General features: G+C 45.0%; 1 long non-coding RNA gene across 1 annotated transcript; it reads left to right on the top strand.

Moving 5' to 3' along the window:
* Positions 1-18,641: 18,641 nt before the first annotated feature.
* Positions 18,642-21,661, top strand: LOC132586223 (uncharacterized). The gene is made up of 2 exons (XR_009556355.1): positions 18,642-18,894; positions 21,336-21,661. It is a non-coding gene; the product is annotated as an uncharacterized LOC132586223 (long non-coding RNA).
* Positions 21,662-22,070: the final 409 nt, after the last annotated feature.

Here is a 22,070-nt window from a genome sequence, read left to right as displayed (position 1 = left end):
GGGAAACCACTTTCGGGAGGAATGTAATGTCCGGAGCCAAAGAAACCCCAGCCTCCCGAAAGGCAAGGTATGGGTAGTCACACCTCATTGCCATGAGCTCCCCCGCACGACGTGCTGAAGTGATGGCAACCAAAAATGCAGTCTTCCAAGACAAAAGTTGCAAGGAACACGTTGCCATAGGTTCAAAAGGACGGCGAGTCAATTTGTCCAGAACCAAAGTCAAGTCCCACAACTGTGGAGGGGATCTAGAAGGGGGATGGAGGCGAAACAGCCCCTTCATGAATCTTTTTGACTGCGGGTGAGCAAAAACGGTGTAACCCTCAACCGAACCATGGAAAGCAGAAATAGCTGCTAGGTAGACCTTGATGGAGGAGAACACCAGTCCCTCGTCCACCAAAGACAAAAGAAACTCAAAGATTGCCGATAGCCCGACCGAGGCGGGCGGCAACTGGGAGTCAGCCACAAATTTGCTAAACTTCTTCCACTTCCTCTCATAAGAGGCGCGGGTGGAAGGTTTCCTGCTGCTTTGGAGCACCTGCTGGACCCTAGAGGAAAAGTCTAGAGGTCGATGAACCACGCTGTCAGTTTCAGGTGAGGCACGTTGTGATGGAGCACGTGCCCGCCCTGGGCCGACAACAGGTCCGGTTCTGCCGGGAACTGGTAAAAGACCCCCCTCGACTGCTGGAGCAGAATCGAGAACCAGCTCTGACGGGGCCACCACGGAGTCACTAGGATGCAGCGTGGCTTCTCCTGCACTAGCTTGTGAACCACCCTCGTCAGCAAAGGTAAGGGCGGGAACATGTACAGGAACCAGCCCTCCCACCGAAGTAGGAGTCCGTCTCCCAAGGAAGCTGGATCCACACCTCCCCTTGCACAGAACAAGGGGCACTTCTTGTTCTGCGCTGTGGCAAAAACATCCAACTGCGGGTAGCCCCAAAGTTGGAACACTGGCTCTAGGAACCTCCAATGCAGTTCCCATTCGTGTGGGGAGGCTCCCCCCCTGCTGAGAGAGTCCGCCTGTATGTTGAGGACCCCCGGCAGATGTGTGGCCTTTACAAAAATGTCCCACTGGAGGCACTCCTCCCAGAGGTCTATCGCCAGCGAGCATAGCCTGCGAGACACCGTCCCCCCCCTGTCTGTTTATATAGCACAGGGCAGTAGTGTTGTCCGTAAGCAATGCCACAGTCTTTCCCGCTAACAGTGGGCGGAAAGATCGAAGGGCGAAGTGAACCGCCAGCAGTTCTAGATAGTTTATATGGCACCGGCTCAGTTTCGGTGTCCACTTGCCTCCCACGCATAGATCTTCCAGATGAGCTCCCCACCCCCACATGGAAGCATCGGTAGCGATGGTCACTGTAGGGGTCGGCAGATGAAAAGGAGCCCCTTGGCAGATGTTGCTCTCTACTCCCCACCATTGCAGTGAGCGGAGAGTCCCCAGTGGAATAGTGAACCTCTTTCGAGGTGAGTCTCTGAGAGGTCGAAAATGGCGCAAGAACCATAACTGTAGGCCTCTCATGTGCAGTCTTGCGAAGCGTAGCACGCTTGTCGTCGCAGCCATCAACCCCAGCATCCGCTGGAGCTGCTGGGCTGTGCCCCTCTGCCGTCTTCGAAGAAGCTGTACCAGATCGATGATGTCCTTCGCTCTCTGCGAAGGAAGAAATGCTCGATGCTGCTGTGTGTCCAATAGAGCCCCTATGAATTGGACTGTCTTTGAAGGAGTGAGATGGGACTTCTCCAGGTTGATCTGCAGCCCCAGGGTGCCGAGAAGACGCAGGGTGATAGCAATGTGTGTTGTTAGACTCTCCCTCGACTTCGCCACAAGAAGCCAGTCGTCGATGTATGGGAAGACGATGACTCCCTGCAGACGAAGATGGGCAGCCACCACACTCATCAGCTTCGTGAACACCCGAGGGGCAGTAGACAGTCCAAACGGCAGGGCCCTGAATTGGAAGTGCCGAGCACCCACTGCAAACCTTAGGAAACGCCTGAACGCAGGATGAATGCTGACATGAAAATAGGCATCCTTGAGATCCAGGGTCGCCATCCAGTCCCCTTGATTGATGAGGGGCAGGATTGTTTGCAGCGTGGCCATTCTGAACTTCTGGTACCGAATAAATTTGTTCAGACTCCGAAGGTCCATGATAGGCCTCAGGCCCCCGTCCCGTTTGGGGACCAGGAAGTAGCGGGAGTAAAAGCCTCCTGTCCTGGCCTCCAATGGAACTTCCTCTATGGCTTGTTTCTGTAGGAGGTTGTTCACCTCCGCCAGCAGAGGTGGGGAAGGGGGAGTGGTAACTACCACGGACTGGTCTGGGGTCTGAATAAATTCTATTATGTAGCCCTCTTTCACGATGGACAGAGCCCACCTGTCTGTGGAGATCAACTCCCAGGCAGGCAGGAAAGGGCGTAGACGGATGGAGGAGTCGACAGTGGGAGCGATGACGCGTGCCAGCGGGAAGTCAAACCCCCTGCTTCTGTGGCCGGGCCCCCTTAGACTTATTGGAAGGCTGGCCCCCGTAACGGTTTCTGCCGTTACCGGAGTAGGATGGTCGTTCGGGCTGTTGAGAACAAGGACGCCACTGCTCCGGGGAGAACTTTTGGTACGGTTTTTTGGACCAGGGTTTGGACCATTGCTTGGATTTAGGGGACTTGGAGGACGACTGGACACCCAAGTTCCTAGACGTCTTGACACTCTTGTCAAACTCTTGCAGCGCCGTGTCAGTTGTGGTACTGAAAAGTCCATCACCCTCAAAGGGTAAGTCTTCAATAAAGGTCTTGGTGTCCTGATGTAGTGCCGTTGACCTGAGCCAGGAGTGCCGGCGGATGCAAACCGCAGAAGTAATAGCCTTGGCTGAAGCCTCAACCATATGTTTCGCCGCGGCCAGCTGCTGTCTGGCCACAACGAGGCCTTCCTTCTGCAATTTCATTGCCGCCGTCTTCTTGTCCTCGCTTAAAGAGGAGAGGAAGGGGGAGAGCTGTTCCCACACTGCATACTGATATCTGGCCATGCATGCAGCGTAGTTGGCCACCTTAATGCCGAGTGCCCCCGCTGAATAGACCTTGCGGCCCATTACGTCAATCTTCCTGCCCTCCTTGTCCTGCGGGGAAGAATGCACCTTCCTAGCCTTCGATGAGGATGAGACCACCACCGAGTTCGGACGCGGGTGGGTAAATAAGAATTCGGCCCCTGCCTCCTGGACCCTGTACATATGGTCCAGCCGTTTGGAAGAGACCGGTGTCGAAGAAGGCTTCTTCCAAGGTTCCTTGATGGCCTGAAGGATCACCTTGGTGACCGGCAGGGCCACTGCAGTGGACGTGTTCCGTTGCATGATGTCAAACACGTTGTCATCCACTACAGGCTCCGGCTGAGTCACAGGCAGTTTGAGGGTAGCAGCAATTCGCCTCACGAGGTCTCCGTAAGACTTAAGATCCTCCGACGGCAAAATCGGGAGATCTTCCGCCGTTTGGGGACCCGATGAGGGTTCCAACTCCTGCTCTTCAGTTTCCGACTCCGATGAAGAGGAGTCTCGCTGGGTAGAGTGCTCCGAGAGCATCGGGGTCGATTCTCGAGGTGGAAGCTGAGTCAGCGGTGGTCTAAGCGGGGTCTCGATCGGAACCAGCTGACGGTCTGGGGGAACCGAAACCGATGCCGACGCCTTCCGGGATCGATGCGAAACCCTCGACATCGAAGAAAACTCCGACGCTTGCTCCCAGTCTGGATACTCGTCGGGGTACCAACGAACGGATTCATATCTGGAGTAGGGAGGCTGCCACCTGCGCTGTTCCCATGGTGGTATCGGGAAGCGCTGGAGAACGGGAAATCGCTCTCGCCTCTGTCGGGGCTTGAACGGCGGGTCTATGACCGGTGCCGAAGCATCCACCTCCGACGCCGAATCACTGATCGACCGCCGACGGGAGCCGGAAGATGAGGACCGTTGTGTGAGGTCGATCTCAGGCTCGTGCTCCGACGCCGACAGCCGACGGACTGATGGACTCCGAATCGGAGAGACCCGCGCCGACTTTGACGGTTTTGTCGAAGTCGATGCATCGCCCGACGGGGAAGGAGTGCGGGGTCGCTTGCGCTTCTCCTTCGACTTCGCCTTCGCCTTCTTAGGAGCTCGGGTCCCCGAGTCCTCTCGGCGTTTCTCAGCGGGCGTACTCGAGCCCTCGTGGGAACGGTTTGTAGCGCCACGCTCCTCCAGCAGATCCAAAGTCAATATCGGAGCGGCATCGGCCGATGCGAGCTCCTGTGCCGGGGTGTCGGTCGACTTCGGTGCCGATGACTCCATCGGTCGATGAGGCCGAAGCGCCGATTCAGTCAGTGCTGCCGATAATCGAGCCGCACGGTTCTTTCTAGTCTGTTTAGAGAACCGAAGGCAATGCGGACATGACTCTACCCTGTGCGTTTCTCCAAGGCACAGCAGGCAAAGGGAATGGCCGTCCGGAGGGGCGATCTTCTTGCCGCAAGCACGACAGCGCTTGAAAAACCCCCAGCGACTTTCCATAAGCAGCCGCCCGAGAAAAAACTCTCAGTTAAAAAACGACTGAGAGAAAAAATGGGGGAAAGCGAAAGCGGAGCGCCCCAAGGGGCAAGGCCGCCAGACAAACGGAAAAAAACGCTTTTTTTTTTTAACTAAACACTATCTAACTATCTAACTATACACTATGACTAACTAAGGAACTATTTACACAGCGAAACGGGCAAAAAACGAGAGAAGAAAAATCTCACCGACCGGGAAAGCAGAAAGTGAACCTCTCTAGCGCGGCGGTCAGAAAGGAACTGGCGGGATTGTCGCGCAGGCGCTGGTGGGCATGCGCAGTGGGTCGCGTGCGCATGCTCACTGGCGCCGAGCGCGAAAAAATCCCGGGCTTTTTCAGTTACCGATTCGGGGATCGGCGCAGGCGCACTATCCCATGAGTGTGAAGCACAGAGACCACGAAGAAGATCTCTGCTAGAACTCAGGGCTGAGAGATCTGAAGCATATATATATATATTAGCACTTTCCAGCTCTCCTATTGACTTCAGGGTGCACTCCATAAACCATTGGCCTGTCTACTGCCGCTCAAGTTCCATTGTGTTCCATTGGTTGAATCCACTCCTCTCTCCCGCTTGCTGTCACCTAAGAACTCTCCGTGGCATTTGAAAGAGAAAGCACATGGCAGGTAGACAGAGAATAGACAGGGGACGAAGGTGGCAATGTGACTAGACAGCAAGGCCTGACCCTTCCAGGAGCATTTCATCAGAGGCCATGGTGGCTGCCTCTTTCCTGTCACTCCCTCCCTCTTCCCCTCAGCCTTGTCCCAGGACAGACAAAGTTTGGGCCATTGGGGAAGCTGCTAGGCAGTGGCTGTTGCTAGGCAACCAAGCTTGGTTCTGTCAGTAAAGGAAGAGGCTTCAGCTGAATACAATGCCATAGAATCTGCCCTCCAAAGCAGTTATTTTCCCCAGGGGGAAAGAGATCTGTTGCTTGAAGTTCAATTGTGATATCAGGCTCCACCTGGAGATTTGAGCAACCAGCAGAGAATCACAGCTATAAGTAGACTGGAGAAAAACCCAAACGTTTCTGTGAATATCCAGCCTCAATATATATAAAGCACAATGAAGGAATTATAAATATAAATGATATATTACAAATTATTAAATAACAACACAGTACAAGAGATAGAAACAGGATAAACTGGACCCATAAATTTTACATACATTCAAATAGCAAACTCGTGCTAGAAATATCCACAAGAGTCTAAATCAATTTCCTATAAGCTGTATCAATTTCCTATAAGCAAGTCAAATTTCAGTAAGCCACTAAGTCCAGCAAAATCCTCCAAGATGTGCAGCAAGCATGAAAAAGCAATGAGGCAGTACTTTGATTCCTCGTTTCACTTCAGCTTTGTCTAGCTGCACAGGAAAAATAACATGAATGATTACATACATGAAAAAGAACCGGGAGCACCCCACCTAACAGTCCTAATATAAACATATCTTTTTCAAAAATATTTATCAGGGTATGGCAAGAACACAAAGAACCATCATGCAGGGGTGTCAAACTCATTTGTTATGAGAGCCAGATCTGACTTAAATGAGACCTTATTGGGCTGGGCCATGTTGTTGTGGGCCATGTCAGGCCAGGCCATGTGTGTACCTATTTAAGAGTAGGTAGCAGAGATATAAACTTTATAAAGGACACAAACACAATTATATATAAAACTTAAAACATGCTTAAAACGTTAGCACTCGGTCTTAAATGTGCTTTCTTTGTATTTCTTCTATGGGATCCAGAGCAAAAGAATAATAATATAATAATAATAATAATAATAAATTTTATTTGTATCCCGCCCTCCCCGCCGAGGCGGCTCAGGGCGGCTAACAACATCTATACATGTATAACAATAGGTAATAGATAAGACTTAGTTAACAGTAAAAACATCTAAACATTATAAAAACCCGTTAATAATTAAAAAAAATTTAAAATTCACAGTTTGAGTTAAATTAATCTGGCAGCATAATAATATTCTGACGCTGGTGCCTGCCAGTTTAAGTATCTATACTGACGAGAATCTTGAGACACGGTTACTCTAGGTCCTAATTCAGCAGCCAGCATACGTTTGTTTAAAGAGGACCGTTTTGCAGGCCCTGCGGAATTGGTTGAGATTCCGCAGGGCCCGCACCTCCTCTGGGAGCTGGTTCCATAGGACCGGGGCCGCAGCTGAAAAGGCCTGCACTCTGGTGTTTTGCAGCTTGACTTCTCTCGGTCCAGGGATAATCATTTTGTTTTTCCCAAAAGAAGCTATGCATCATTCCTTCCTTCCCCAGGGAATGGAGGGGACGAGCCTCAGCCAATAGAAGGGAGAGAGGCTTGGCTCAGTAGTTCTGCTGTGCAATTGAGAGAGCCTGGAAAAACAAGCTCTGCCTCCCCCCCTTCCTCCTCAAGGGAGGAGTCTCAGCCAATGGAGAAAAATAGAGGTTTTGTTCTGTAGCTCCTGTGTGATTGAGCAAGCCTTGCAAAGCAAGCTGTTATGCAGAAGGAAGCAACAGAGAGGGAGAAGGGAGAAGATGACAGCCAGTTGCTTGGGGACATGATAGGCGTCCTCTGGGGGCCTAATTCAGCCCCCGAGCCACATGTTTGACACCCCTGATCTAATGCTTCCAAGTATCTCCTCAAAAGGTCTTGCAACTAGCCTAAACAGTTGTCCTAAAGTGAACATACAGAAAAGATAGATCTGGAGGAATTTACAGGAAGAGTATGTGATCCTTTGATAGCTCTTGGGGAAACTGCAGACATTTTCTCTGCATAGTCCAAGAGACTTTATTTTAGTGGGTTTAGACTGGAGGAAATCTGCATAGGATTGCACTATTAACATTTTAATGCAGGGATGCCAATGAGAACATCATGATGATGTCTTAGAGAAGCATTGTCAATTTTAGAAGAAAAGCGTGAACCACAGGGGCTGGTGGTTACCAACTTGGTAGGTTACAGACAGTCTTCAGTTTCCTTTGGCAGTCATGAGAACAATTCTGAATTTAAAAATCAGAAGCAGGCTGGTAAATCTATATCAATGTTCCTCTTGGCAAAGAGGGGTATAACTGGGGAAATCATACACATAGAATGGTCTGAAAAATCACCAGACTTTATTCTTGGCTCTGCTGAGGTCTGGCAAGCCATCCAAAATTCTACTGGTACAAACATCTAACACCCCCATTCTCTGCAGGAAACATTTTTATCCTCTGAGATATTATTGCTGGTCACGTTGGGTCTGGACACTATCCCAGAGCATGGTAGAATGTGTTTGCAATAGAACCTGTGCTTCAGGAACTGCTAGAAAGGAACACAAATTCCATTTTGACAATACTAAAAACACATGCAACTAAAACACTGCCACAGCAAAAAAGCTTCTATTCTTAATTTGGGGAGAAAACACCTTTCAAATATTTTGCTAGCAACACTGAGACAAGAAGCCTCATCCTAGCCCAGGGGACGACTCAAGGAATACTGCGCAGGAACAGATGACTTTATCTACGGGATGCAGTTCGGAGCTTGCAAATTGGTAAAAAGAAACATAAACACAAGCTTCTACTTATCTTTTCCTAACAAATTAAACTATGGAACAACAATGCCATCCATCTTTTGTTCTTGACATGTCCATTACTATCCTCCTGCTTTTTTGGATTGGCTCTGGGTTCTTTTGTTATTCCACCACCCCCACCCCCCTTTGAGAACCTTTTCATAAAGAAAAAACTTATTGCACACAGCCGTGTGTTTTCAGAACCACCGTCCTTCAGTGTCTTTTTTTCTACAGCTAACACACAAGCTCATCTCTCTCAGATGAATTACATTTTGCCAGGCTACTGTGCTTCATTCCATAGCTTGACAAAGCAAACTCTGAAATGTTTAGATAAGCAGGCCGTAAATTGCTTCTGCTTCAGCCCAGCAAACCAAGCTAAATCTGAATGGGAAAGGCCTTTACACCTCAAATGATGTTAGAAATAAATAGATATGTACACAATATCCTGAATGGGCTAAAGAGGGGAAATGGTTTGTAAAACCACTACCCCCGCCAAAAAAAGAATACAAATTCCCAAGCTCCTGGCAGGACAACGAAAGCAGCCTGTCAGCCTAGAATACAGAATCCTTTGGTGCTACAAATTTAATTTGACCATGCAAAGGTCTAAGAGCTGAAGAATACTGTGAATCTGATCACACCGTCATTTCAGTTCTGTTCAATATATATGCCTCCTGGGTCACCCCAGGTTAGTGCGCTCATCTGCATCTCAGTAGCAAAAGCTGTGTGACATTTGAAAGAGATCAGAAAATAAATGGAAGAGTGAAAGAGTATGAATGTGATATGGGAGAGAGGAAAGAGCAAAGCTTAAGGGCTCTATGGGGAAACAGACAAAGTCCAGGCTGGGGAACAGAAGGGATGGTTCACTCAGGCAGGCATGATGCTCTCTGACATCCATCCACAGGGATTCTGGTTATGAGCCAATGAGAGTTTTGCTGAGCAGTTGTGGAGCCTCTTTCCTCACTCTCAAATAGTGCATGCTGCCAGATGCAGGAGAGGAAAGTAGGCTGTCCTACCGAATCCCGTTCCACAAACACCTAAATTATTTTTGACCACAACATATAAATTATTTGTCTATTTTGCATACGTGTATATTGTGCATAGATACTTGTTGAATAAGGAAAGGCCAGGAAGCTGAAAGCATGTGAGTGTATGTGATCCATACAGACCCACACATGGAAGATCCAAAGGGTGCTGCGCTGTGTCTAGCTATTGTTTCCCCAAGCCGTTAGAGAAGACTCCATCTGGAAGTCACCTGACTACCAGCTACAACCACAGCACCCACTTTCCTGCTCTTCCACTTCAGCATACACTGTGGAAGAAGAAGATTACAATGATATTGGATTTATACCTCACCCTTCTCTCTGAATCTCAGAATCTCAGAGCAGTTTACAATCTTCTTTACTTTCCTCCCCCACAACAGACACCCTGTGAGGTAGGTAGGGCTGAGAGAGCTTTCACAGAAGTTGCCTTTTCAAGGACAGATCTGTGAGAGCTATGGCTGATCCAAGGTCGTTCCAGCAGCTGCAACTGGAGGAGTGAGGAATCCAACACAATTCTTCCAGACAAGAGTCTGTGCACTTAATTACACCGTACTATAATGACCAGGACTGCCCCTAGACTGTCTGGCACCCTAGGCAAGGCTAACTTTTGGCACCCACCCTCCTGCACGGATAACATCACCAAGTCACATGGGGGTGCCCAATTCAGTGCTCCCAAAAGGCCGGTGCCCTAGGCAATCACCTGGTTTGCCTAATGACAGGGCCGGCCCTGATAATAATAAGCACAATTCTTCCAGAATATAAAATAACAAGAAATAAATACAGTTCTAAGATATTAATGGTCGGGGGAAGATAATTCACATTCAAATACAGTTTAAAAATTATAGCAACCAAGGAATAACAAGTCACAGAAAGTCACATAGACAGGAGTTCAGATGTGGTCCTGTTTTGAGGGATTATTCTTTAGTATATAAATACTAAGTAGACAAAAAAGTTGGTCTGATCTGTTCTGAAGACAAATATATTCACTGCAAAGGACATTGATGCAAGGGTTTTTTTTCAGTATTAGAAAAAAGAACTTTACTGATCCTTACTTAACACAGCAGCAGTTTGAAATATTACTTTGTCATTTAATAATGCAGACTCTTTAATGTTAATTAAACATTCCTTGGGTAACCCAGCTTTCTTATCTGTTCCTTCCTATCTGTTCCTTCTTATTGGTTTTTCTCCCATTCTCCCATTCAGCATGGTCAAGAAGAAGCATTGGATTTATACCCACCCTCGACTCAGAGTCTCAAAGGGTCTTACAATCTCCTTCCCTTCCTCTCTCTACAACAGACAGCCTATAAGGTTGATGGGACTGAGAGAGCTCTTTTGAAAACTGCTCTTTAGAGAACAGCTCTGAAAGAACTGTGACTGACCAAAGATCACCCAGCTGCCTGCATGTGGAGGAGTAAGGAATACAACGTGGTTCTCCAGATTAGAGCCCACTGCTCTTAACCAAGGATGAGCTAGCATGGGAGTTGCCTGCTTCAGTTTAGGAATTCCTGGAGATTTGGAGGCAGTGCATAGGAAAGGCAGAGTTCAGGAGGGAAGAGAACTCCATGGTAATGTAATTCCATAGAGTCCACCTTCCAAAGCTGCCAATTCCCCCTGGGAACCTGATACCTCTAGTCTGGAGATCAATGCTAATTCCCAGAGAACCCCAAAAATCACTTGAAGATTGGCAACCCTAGTGCCCACTCTTGTTGAGGCTGTGAGCATCTTCAGAATTTTGAAGACAGTGAATGAATGCCACCAAAAATGGCCATTGCAGGGGGCACGCGCAAAACAGCTACCACATGGTGGCCATCCTTCTATGATGAAGGTGTGTTTCTGAACTGCTGGTCTCTCTAGACACAATGGTTGTACCTCCTGAGTTTTTTCTGGAGCATCTCCTGCTCAAATGATGTGAAGGAAGGCCATGATTGGCTCTTTGGTTTGAGAAAAGAAATGCTTGGTGTAGAAGCAAATGTGTACCAGGAAACCCACCAGTAAGCACCAAAGCACCCAAGGACACCATGTGGGAGTTACTACACAAGCAGACAGTAGCACCATGCTAGAAGAGAGAATCAGGGAAATGGTGGCAGCATCACTGTGTGAGAGAGAATTGCTGCAATTCTACATTTCCTTTTTTAGAAAGTCCCACTGAAATCAATGCAACTTCCATCTAAATAACTATTCTTAGCATTGAGCAAAAAATGTAGATGTGTTAGGTGAGTGTTTTCAAAAGATTCCATATGCGCAAAGGCGGTGGACGGTGGCTCAGTGGTACAGCATCTGCTTGGGAAGCAGAAGGTCCCAGGTTCAATCCCCGGCATCTCCAACTAAAAAAGGGTCCAAGCAAGTAGGTGTGAAAAACCTCAGCATGAGAACCTGGAGAGCCGCTGCCAGTCTGAGTAGACAAAACTGACTTTGATGGACCAAGGGTCTGATTCAGTATAAGGCAGCTTCATATGTTCATATATATTATGTGGCTGTGGTAGGAAGGACTACTTTAACATTCATGCTATTTGTCTAGATTGGTTATTATTGGATTAAATAGGCCAATCAGATGATAAGTCCCTTTATTTTCTTTATTCTCAAAGTGTTGTAACTATTGAAACAGTGAACTTTTTGTATCTGTCTTCTAAAAGGAGAGGGGTGTATTAGGATTCTATTTCCATTTTGCTTCTCTTAATCTGTTATGCCGATGATGCTTAATCTGTGATGATGATGTTAGGCGTGTGTTTTTGTGCATATAAGAACAGACTTTGTGTGATCCATCTGCATCCCAGGCAATATCAGGGGAAGGCCTTGGCCTGTATACCTTGTTGTTGGTCATCCAGAGGAACTGGTTGGCCACTGTGTTGGACAGGTTGCTGGACTAGATGAACTATTGGTAGGACCCTTATGTAAAATCAGAAGATGTATATTTTCTAAATGCTTAGGTTTGTAATAATATGTATATTTTATACAATAACTTTTTATGGGCTGTGCTGACCTGCTTGAAGTCACGCAGTCCTTTTTGAGTGCTTATGATATATATGTAGTCTGGATTGTGTGGGTTTGATTGAAGGTAACTGGATGAGTAGAAGGCACAGTTTGGTACTGGGAGACTTGTCATCACATGCAAAAACTGCATACCACAGAATGTAGAGAGGGCCACCATCCTTTGCCTCTTTAACAGGAGACTTTCCCCTCAAACTCTACCCCTCACCCTATTGAGTTGTGCTCCCTGGTTTCCCCAGGTTCTCCGCAGCTGCCAGAATTTTGTCTGCCATTTGTGGATAGCTTTAAGGCCTACAAAATGCCTCATGGGAAAGAAATACAAGGCTGGATCCTATGACTCCATCGTTCCTCCAATACCAGTCCAGAACCTTCACCAGCACCAGGCTCCACTATTTAACAGAGTAGAACAGAGGATCCAATCCTTGGATAAGAATGCCAATGAAATACTGAGAGTAGTCTGCACACAGGAAAAAAAGAATAAATCAGGGAAGACTCATGCATGAAGAGAATTATTCACACAATTAGGCTTCCTAACACAGTTTAGTTTGCAGACTGACTGGAATTGTTCATAGGGGCAGTTTAATCCGCAGTGCTTTTTAGAAAGAAGGAGGAAGATTGACCTTACACGTGTTTCTTTATGACCTCGGTTTTTTTCGGAGATTAAAGCAAAGCCATGCTTTCATTGTTATATAATTTGCCTGATAAATAAGGTTGAGGCCTGTTATCTTGAGGCACATTGAGAACAACTGGTGGGGGGGGAGGTAGGAAAACAACAACAAAAGGAGAAAGCTCATTTCTGAGGGTAAGGAAGACAAATCTGTGCTCATTCACTTTGTCTTTCAGGATATAAGAAAACAATATTAGAGGAACCACTGAAGTGTAGCACAGTTTTTATTCAGGCCCAAACCATGTGACAACTGAAAAGATAATGTTAAATCTTCACAAACAGTATTTATTTCCCTCCCCTTCCCAAAAGCGCTATTTTCTCACCAGCATCTCTACTGATAGGACATCATCTATCAACTATCCCTAAACCTTCACTTGCCTGTCTGAAGTCCTATCTTAACGTTTTCCCCTCCTGGTTTTCTCCATATTCATTTATCTCATTTTGTGAGCTGCATTTTCCATGCCCTTAGCCTCAGAAGTTAATAACATGTAAGATCTGTCTGAATTAAAACAAAAAAATTTCAACCCTATTAAGAAGGTCCACTTTTCAATTAATATATGTTTCCTACAGGGAAAGATTCTTGAGCTAACTGAGAAAAAGCAAAGTTCAGCTAATATATTTCTTCCTTTAGAGCATAAGAGTACGTTTCTGATCTATTTTCATAGCCACCAACTATTCCAAAGATAATATATGTCATTTTAACAGTAATATATGTTGTTTTAACATTGCCAGGTACTAATACCTGAAATAAGAATGCTAATAACAAAAAGTAGCCACAAATAATCAAGGTGGCTAAGACAGCATGGACATAGCAACCGCAGTTACAAACACATTGGAGTGGAGCAGAAGTTAATTTAGAAAAGAATGTGTCCATATTGAAATCATTTATGAATATTTGGCCTGTGTCCAAGTGGAATATCATAATTCATATCAGTGTCATCTCTTTGGGAGCCTGGGTAAATATGTTAAAGGTGAAATCCAAGCATTCCTGGCTAGGTTCATTTTTAAAAAGCCTCACAGAATGCATAAAATACTTCTATTTACAATGACATCTGGAACAGAGAGAGTGTCTGTAATTGTACATTTGAAGTTTCATACCCAATTTGTAATGAGTTGGATCCAACCAGTTTTTCCACTGCTGAAAAAGGTAGGAAAGCGTACCTTTTGACCACCAAAAAAGCTATGTTTGGTATCAAGAGACCTGCATGGTCAAAAGCCTTGTGGAATGGGAGGGGGGTTGGGTCGTAATAAGAAGGGGATTTGGCCACAGTTGAGTAAAAAAGCAGGATGGATCCAACCCAATGCTTTTGCAAGGAGAGTTTCTGAATAAACTTTCTTGTGTGGTACTGATGGAAGATGTAGCTTGTGTCTCAGTTTTTAACCCTCATGAGTATCTGTGCAGAGTTTTGCACAGTCAGGCTGATTCCACACTAACCTTGCTCCGCACCAGGCTTCTGTTTCTCTCCGAAGCAAGCTAGCGATTTCGCACCAGCTGCTCCGCGCCACCATTTTGTGCCACAGTGCCACAGCGTAAACCTGAAAAAACAAGTTTACACTGCGGTGTGGCAAATTGCGGGTTGCCCCTGGCACAAAATGGCAGCACAGAGCAGCTGGTGTGAAATCAATAGCTTGCTCTGGAGAGAAACAGAAGCCTGGTGTGGAGCAAGGTTAGTGCGGAATCAGCCTCAAATTTAAGCACATTTAAGGCCCATTGATTTCAATGACAGCATTTTCAAGAAATGCTAAACTCTCCCACTGGAGCCAATGGGACTTTGACAATGCCATCCTAAGCAGTTAACCCATTTTAGCCTACTGACTTCTATTGAATATTTTTCTCAAGATTCCACTGAAAACATATTCAACTTTGAATGGACCTGTCAAGAGTGTCTCTTGCCATGATTGATCTAAATGGGATTTCTGTTTGTATGTAACCTTCTAGATCCTGTTTGGCTCACTAACATCAGTATATTCTCATGCACACTGGTCTGTTATGTCTGCAACACATTAAGTATCCATTTCAACTCTGGGAACAAGGAACGGGCAGCTCCAAGGCCATCCTGTGTTATCTGACTCCCAGAGACTCTTACAGTTTCTCATTTCTTCATGCTTAGGAGGGCTTGGAATGTTTGAGGGGGGGATGCTATTGGTCTATTTTTACGCTTAGCAGTTTAAATGTATAACAAATGGATCCAGGGGTATATCTGTGTGGACTGGGGACACATGCATTAGTTTTAGCAAGAACCATCTTGCACTGTAACTGTCTAGCTTATTCAATAAAACACCTTTGTTCAACTATGAAGGAGTATTGATTGGTGAAGATTGTGCAGTACTTGACAGGACCATGTCCAGGATTTGTCCAAATGTTTTAAAATGTAGAGGTAGTACCATCACTCTAGGACTACCACTAACTATACAGCAACAGAAAGAACAACTATCAGCTCATTAACTGCTTCAAACTTCCCTAACCATGTTTGATCCACTGTTGTTGGCAATTATAATTTCTGCTTGCATGGTGGCTTTGTTAAACTCAGACTCCAAGAGGCACTTAACAAATGACCTACATGGACCTTCTTATCCATACTCTATATCAAAGTGCAACTACTTTGGTTTCAGCCAAGTCACCATTATATCAAACAGTATTTTAAAAAAAAAAGAAGAAGAAGAATCAGCTAAGCCTCTTTTGTACACTTTAAATCTCACAGTATGCAGAATCAGGAAATTCTATTCTGGAATCAGAAGACATGCAATCTCTGATTAGCAAACAGACCTTTCAAATGCAGAACATTTCCCCCGCCACCTTGTCAGAAGAATGCTGAACCATCTTTTGTAACAAATGGAACAAGAAAAGAATGCCAAAGTGGTACACTTTTAAATTCCATTAATTTCAATAGAACAAAAAAAATGGAATGTGCATAAATCTCTCCCATTCAAATGACTATATTAAATTCTGAACACTTAACATCTGGAAAATTCTTCATCTAGTTTTGGGTGTCTGTGGTGGATATTGCCGGCACTAAGGGTGCAATCTCACATGGAATCTGCCCTGGCAGTATTCTGGCTTTGAAAAAATTGGTATTGTTTGATGTGTGCTGGGGCATTCACACAGCCCCCTCCCCCCCTTGCTGCCAGGAAAGACATGGGCTGCATATATGCGCAAGGAGCATTCAGACTGCTCATGTGCACATGGATCATTTAGACAGCTGGGAAACACACCCTACACATGCTTTAGAGATTTGCTACTGGGAAATATCCGGTAGCTATTTAATCTGGTCCCAGCCGAGCCTAAAATAAGGTAAAGACGGGTGGGACTCCAGAGGCAGGTGTGTGTGTAATCGAGTACATTAAATCCAGATAGGAGGCATGGCTAGGCTGGGCTAAATCCTTCATGTGATCACACCCTAAGGTCAGTTTCCACAATATCATGCTTTACTGGCTTTCTGGTCTCTCCCAGATATTTATTTACTCATTTATACCCTGCTTTTCCCCCAACAGGGACCCAAAATGGTTTACAACATTCTCCCTTTCTCCATTTTACCCTCACAACAAGTCTGTTAAACAAAACTTGAGCCCAGTGGCACCTTAAGACCAACAAAGTTTTATTCAATAAAGTCTGTCAGGTAGGTTAGACTAGGCTGTTCTCAAAACCATCTTTGGCAGTGAATAAACAGGTTGATGCTGTTGGTTGCAGCAGCTTCTTTCAATTACATCTGGCTCACAGCTGACCCCTTATCTAGACTCTGCAGACCTGGACATGTTGATCCATGCTATCATAACCTCCAGATTAGACTACTTTAATGTGCTGAATGTGGGATGGCTGTTGAAGTTATCTTGAAAGCTTCAGTTGGTTCAAAATGCAGTGATGAGACCCTTGTCTGCAGTCAGGGGCTTGGAACATATAATCCCACTGCTGCATCAACTGCACTGGTTACCTGCCCACTTCTAAGCCCATATCAAAGTGCTGGCTATCACCTTGGAAACCCTGCAGAGCCTGAGACCCTCATATCTCTCAAACTGCATCTCACCCGTGCATCCTTCTCCTGATGATACCATCACCTGGTGGTGGTGGTGGTGGTGGAAAGTGTCATCAAGTCACAGCTGATATATGGCGACCCTGTAGGGTTTTCAAGGCAAGGGACATTCTTAAGTGGTTTGCCATTGTCTTCCTGCACATCATGACCCTGGTATTCCTTGGAGGTCTCCTATTCAAATACTAGCCAGGGCCAACTCTGCATAACTTCTGAGATCTGACAAGATCAGGCAAGCCTGGGCTATCCAGGCCATGGTTACCCTACCTAGCATGGTTCATTAAGCAACAGATATTCTCTGTGGTAGGTCTGTTCCTATGCCATAACCTACTGGCATGGGTGTGGTGGATGCCTTCACTGTTTTGTTCCAGAGGGCATCTGGTGGAAGCTAAGCTACTTCTGGCTGTGTTTTTAAACTGTGCGCATTTGTTTTTAACTCTGTGTTCTAACTGTATACTGGTTTTAATTTATTGTTGGGCACTTACGATGTTTGTGTTCTTGCAGCTTTTGATGTTCTGTTAACCACCTGGCATTTGTGGAGATAACACATGGTAAAATATTTTAAACAAAATAAATACTGCTGTGCATGACACTAAAATAGGAGACTCCTCTGTAGCCACACTGATGCACCTCCCAGAAGGTTCTGTTGAGCCAATGGAAGCAGGGAGGGCAGAGACTGAATTACACTCAAATTCTTGGGCAGCACCTTCGCCACCAGCACAAGCGCAGACTCAGATCACCAAATCCAGCAACACTAGCCATAAAAATAAAACGGGAGCTTCCGGTGTTGGTTCAGTTCGGATCCACAAAGTTCCATCCCTTTAATTGTCCCACCATCTTTTAGCAACCAGAAATTTTGAAACTGACAAAGAACAATAAAGTCAAAACTAGAAGCAAGATCTTTGCACCAGCAAATGGCTGGAGTGTAACCCACAGTCTTCCTGTTGCCTAGGACGGCCAATGTCTGATCTAGCTGCACAGAAATGGTCCATCGTCCAAGCATGTTTGTGTTGTCTGGTGCCTGGTTTTCTTGGTGCCTCCATATTGTGGCATGACTAGCATTTGAATCTAGGGTAGGTCATCTGAAGCTCATTTTCCTTATCACCCAATACACAGCCTCAGTGGCTGGAAGCTTGAGCCCTGGCCTTGGACAGCCTGGTGCTGAGGACTGGCTTTTCTTATCCTTAGATATAATCTTGGAAACCAGACTGTACCTGGTCTCTTGGGCTTGTGTGTTCATAGAGAGGGCCATAAAATGGCAGGGCATAGATGAACAGGGAAAGACATCCTTCTGGATGTTCCTTTTATTTTTTAAAGAAGGGACCACATAAGTCTAACAGCAGGAGAGCGCTAAGCCTCCAAGTGGATTACTAACTTAGCCACAGGAAATGGGAACTCGCATCTGCTACATGTGAAACAGAGAAAAACAGAAACCTTACCTTTCCATACTGTAGTGAGGTTTGTCCAGCACTAACATTAGTTCATCCTTTTGAGGGGCAATAGCCAAAGTATCAGTACAATCAGTACAATCCAATCTGCATTGCTACAACTTCACAACTTTTTTGCCCTCTCCTTCTCCACCCTCAACACTGTCTCTAACCTTTCTATCTATAGAGTGATTGACAGCTTAGACGCTTGCATTTCAAAGCTGGCTAGCCCTTGATTTGTTCTTCTAATGAGCTTGGGACATACCTAAGGAGTTTTCCGGAATTGGAGACATACCTTGCTTGAGGCTTGAGAGTTAAGGACTTCTGCCAATAAAGCTTTTCAGATGGATCACATGTGACAGCTTATGTAATTGTCTTGGGCTTTATATACTAGCAGGACAGTGGCATGTCAAACACTTAACGGAAACCAGGAGAGAAACAAGCATCTTTGTTCACCCTTTCCCTAGGTCTCTCTGATAGTGCTGGTCAAAGGACTTCACTGATTAAAACTAGCTAGTTGTATAAGACACACATGTTGAATTCTTGATTTCATTGTGATGTCATCTCCTGGCTAAATCTGCAAAAGGCTGGAATCCTCTGGTCTCAGAAACTGAAAGTCCACTAACAAATTGGAAAACATGGTTATCCGTCTACGAAGAATCACTCCTGGATATATAAGGTTATTACAGGTAGGATGTTTCTAACTCTGTATCTCTCTGTTTTCTGTTCATGCTTCCTAAGTGCTATGTTTCCTTTTTGCTCATAGAATTTGTGCCCCATTTGAGAGAATTTCAGACCTGGGAGAACTAAAGTTGTAGCCTACAATTCTAAACACATTGGCCAGGAAAAAAATATCTCAATGAGATTTACTTCAAAGTATACAGCTATGCAGCATGGATGTCTAATGAAGGCTTTTCCAGGAAGCCCATTTATTCTGGATCATGGACATAGTTCTGACTACATAATGCAAAAAGAGCTGCTTTATACTCCAGCTAAATTTAAACAATGGCAATGCTCGGATAGCCTTTAAATTGGATAAATGTATTTTAATATAGAAGGAAAATGTTCATAAAGTTACTGAGGCAAAATTTCAAACCCATTAACACAGAAAAGGGATGAAACATTTCTCTTTGTTAATAATCCAGGTTTAAAAAAACCCACCAAAAATATCATGACCTCAGGAAACCATAAACCTGTACAAAAGTTGAAGATTAAATATAACCATTTAGCTTGTAGTAAAACCACACCTAGTGGGAACTGGTGTAGCACGCTAGCTAAAAGAATTAGTGATCAAGAATGTTACTGGGTCACGTAATAGTAGCTGGCTTTTGGCTAGCCTCTCCATCTCAGTTGTCCATAAGTCATACACTAGTTAATGCTGCTCTACTTTACAGGGTTTGTGAGGATTACTGTGATAATCTGTATGAAGCACTCTGAACACTCACAGTGCTGTCCTAAACAAGTTACATCCTTTTAAATTTATGGCAGTCAATGGAGTTAGAGGGACGTATACTTAAGATTGCGCTGCAAAAGTGCTATTTAGTGTGTTAATATTGTTATTCAAAGACTGGACTGAAGTATTCCTTAATGCAAAAGCCTCGCAGATATTGGCAGAATAGCTTGTAGGCAGATTTATATCTTCTGTGGCAATTGTAGCACATTTATCTCTACCTGGCTCCTGTTAACTAGAAACCAGATTATGTAGTTTTCACTCTATATCTCCTTATGAACCTTTGTTTATAATGAATTACAGCATCAACATTGTTCACCTGAGGCCACAGATTATCATTCTTTGCAATAATGCAGGATACCACTAGGCTGGGGCTATCACAGACTATTGAGAAAATCAAATATTGATAGTAGCACATGCAATTGTTTTAAATTGTTTTTTATGTTTTTATTGTTGTTTATTGTATTGGTCACACTAATGTGTTTGTGTCGACCTTTGGCTTGTGAGACGCCCTGAGCCTGCCTTTGGTGGGGAGGGCGGGATATAAATTAAATAAATTAAATTTTAAAAAGTCACAAAGTCCTTCCCCATTCTAACCTAGGATAGAGGCCTCCTAAAACAGAACTCAGAACCACAATTAAAATGTTCACATGAAGATGAGTGCCTCACACTGAATGTCTGTCTAGATGATGAACTTTCAAACTTTTCTAAGATTATCATTTCCTCCCATTTAGTCAATAGCTGGAATTATAAAAAGGTAAAGGTAGTCCTCTGTGCAAACACCAGTCATTTCCGACTCTGGGGAGACGCTGCTTTCACAATGTTTTTACAGCAGACTTTTTATGTGGTGGTTTGCCATTGCCTTCCCCAGTCATCTACACTTCCCCTCAGCAAACTGGAATTATAGACATACCTAAAGAGGACAAAGGATACTGACATGATCCTGGAGAAAGCTGGGCAATGTTTAAATTCATTACTTTTCATATGGTGACAATGCAACCATATGTAGAGTTACTCCAGTCTAAACCCATTGAAATCTGGAGTAACTCTGTACAAGATTGTGCTATTAGTGTGCCTAATGCTGTCCTAATTTATGGCCACTAACAACCTATTCTATTTCTTTGGACAATTTGAGAGGGAAGAGGAGGCAACACAGGTTTCCTGGAGTGTTCGTCTGCTCACGTTCTGATCTGAAATCAAGCCCCAAGCAGCTTTGTGCTCCTTCTGGCCATGAATTGCCTGCTAGGTGCCTGACAGCCTCTGTTTTTGCCGACTCAGGCAGGCAACATAAAACAGGAGGTTTATTGGACCCATGAGGAACCCAACAACTTACGGGCTCCATTCAGCTTGGTGAATCTCAAATTATGCAAGTCTGCATCAGCATGTGCTTCAGTCTGGGAAATAAATGTAAGGAAGAGAAGAAGCTCTCCAGCACCCCTCTGTGCCATATATTGGCAAACACCAAGCAGTCATCCAATACCTGTAACAAACCGTAATTTCAAAAACTGATTTTTGTATTTTATCTGGCAGACAGATGAACAGCGAATTTTTGTCATGTGCGAGATGGGCTTCGTTGAATTACCATCAGCGCCTCCCAAGATGAAGGTTGTCGCTTCTAAGCTTGCACGTTCTATCACATATTAAGGAATCAACATATAATTTACCCCCCTTTTCTTGCAGACCCAAGCTGCTGGGAAGATAGTCATCCACGCGGCAGACAATCTGCTGCAACGGGCAGCCTTGATCCTGGGCATGTTTGGAATCAGTGTGTCCAGCTATAGCACCCTTCAGATGACTCAGAAGAAAAGATTCCCTTTGCTGTTTTAACTTGTGTCAGAATCGGAATCACACCGATGGAGGTGAAAATACCCATTCACTGCCACCAACATCCTGAGGAGGAAAACTGTTCCCAGGCAAAGAGGCCACCAGGAGGTCAGTCTCTTCCTCTCTTATTGTTGCTGAGCTCATCAGAAAACTCCATGTTTCCAACTGTCTCCTTTTCCGCCCCACAAAAGGTAACCTTAAAGAGATGGAAGAATAGCTGCTATTCGTTCGAGACGGGGGAGGAAATGATCACAGATGGAAGAAAACATTCGCCATTACAAGATGGAGTACCTACAAAATATGATGGATTCTTTTTGCACCGCACAATACACAAAGAAAGAAATTTCACCTTTAAAAGAATAATTAGGATCTGAGCAGGTAAAGACAGCCTGATGTGGGGTGCCATGTGCAATTAGTCACCTCATTATTGCCTTTTGCAAATCTTTTCTATCAAATGGCAGAGGGCTTGAAGCAATATTACGGTCTTCACAAGAGGGAGAACAAGCTTAACCTCCTGGTACTATTTTTTTTCCTGGTATGTTTTAAAATGTAGTTTGCAACACAGCTTAACAGCTCAGCAATATCAAGATA

The sequence above is a fragment of the Heteronotia binoei genome, chromosome 1 (assembly GCF_032191835.1).
Source record: "Heteronotia binoei isolate CCM8104 ecotype False Entrance Well chromosome 1, APGP_CSIRO_Hbin_v1, whole genome shotgun sequence".
NCBI lineage: Eukaryota > Metazoa > Chordata > Lepidosauria > Squamata > Gekkonidae > Heteronotia > Heteronotia binoei.
Note: the sequence above shows the minus strand (reverse complement) of the source record. Positions and strands in the feature narration are given on the sequence as shown.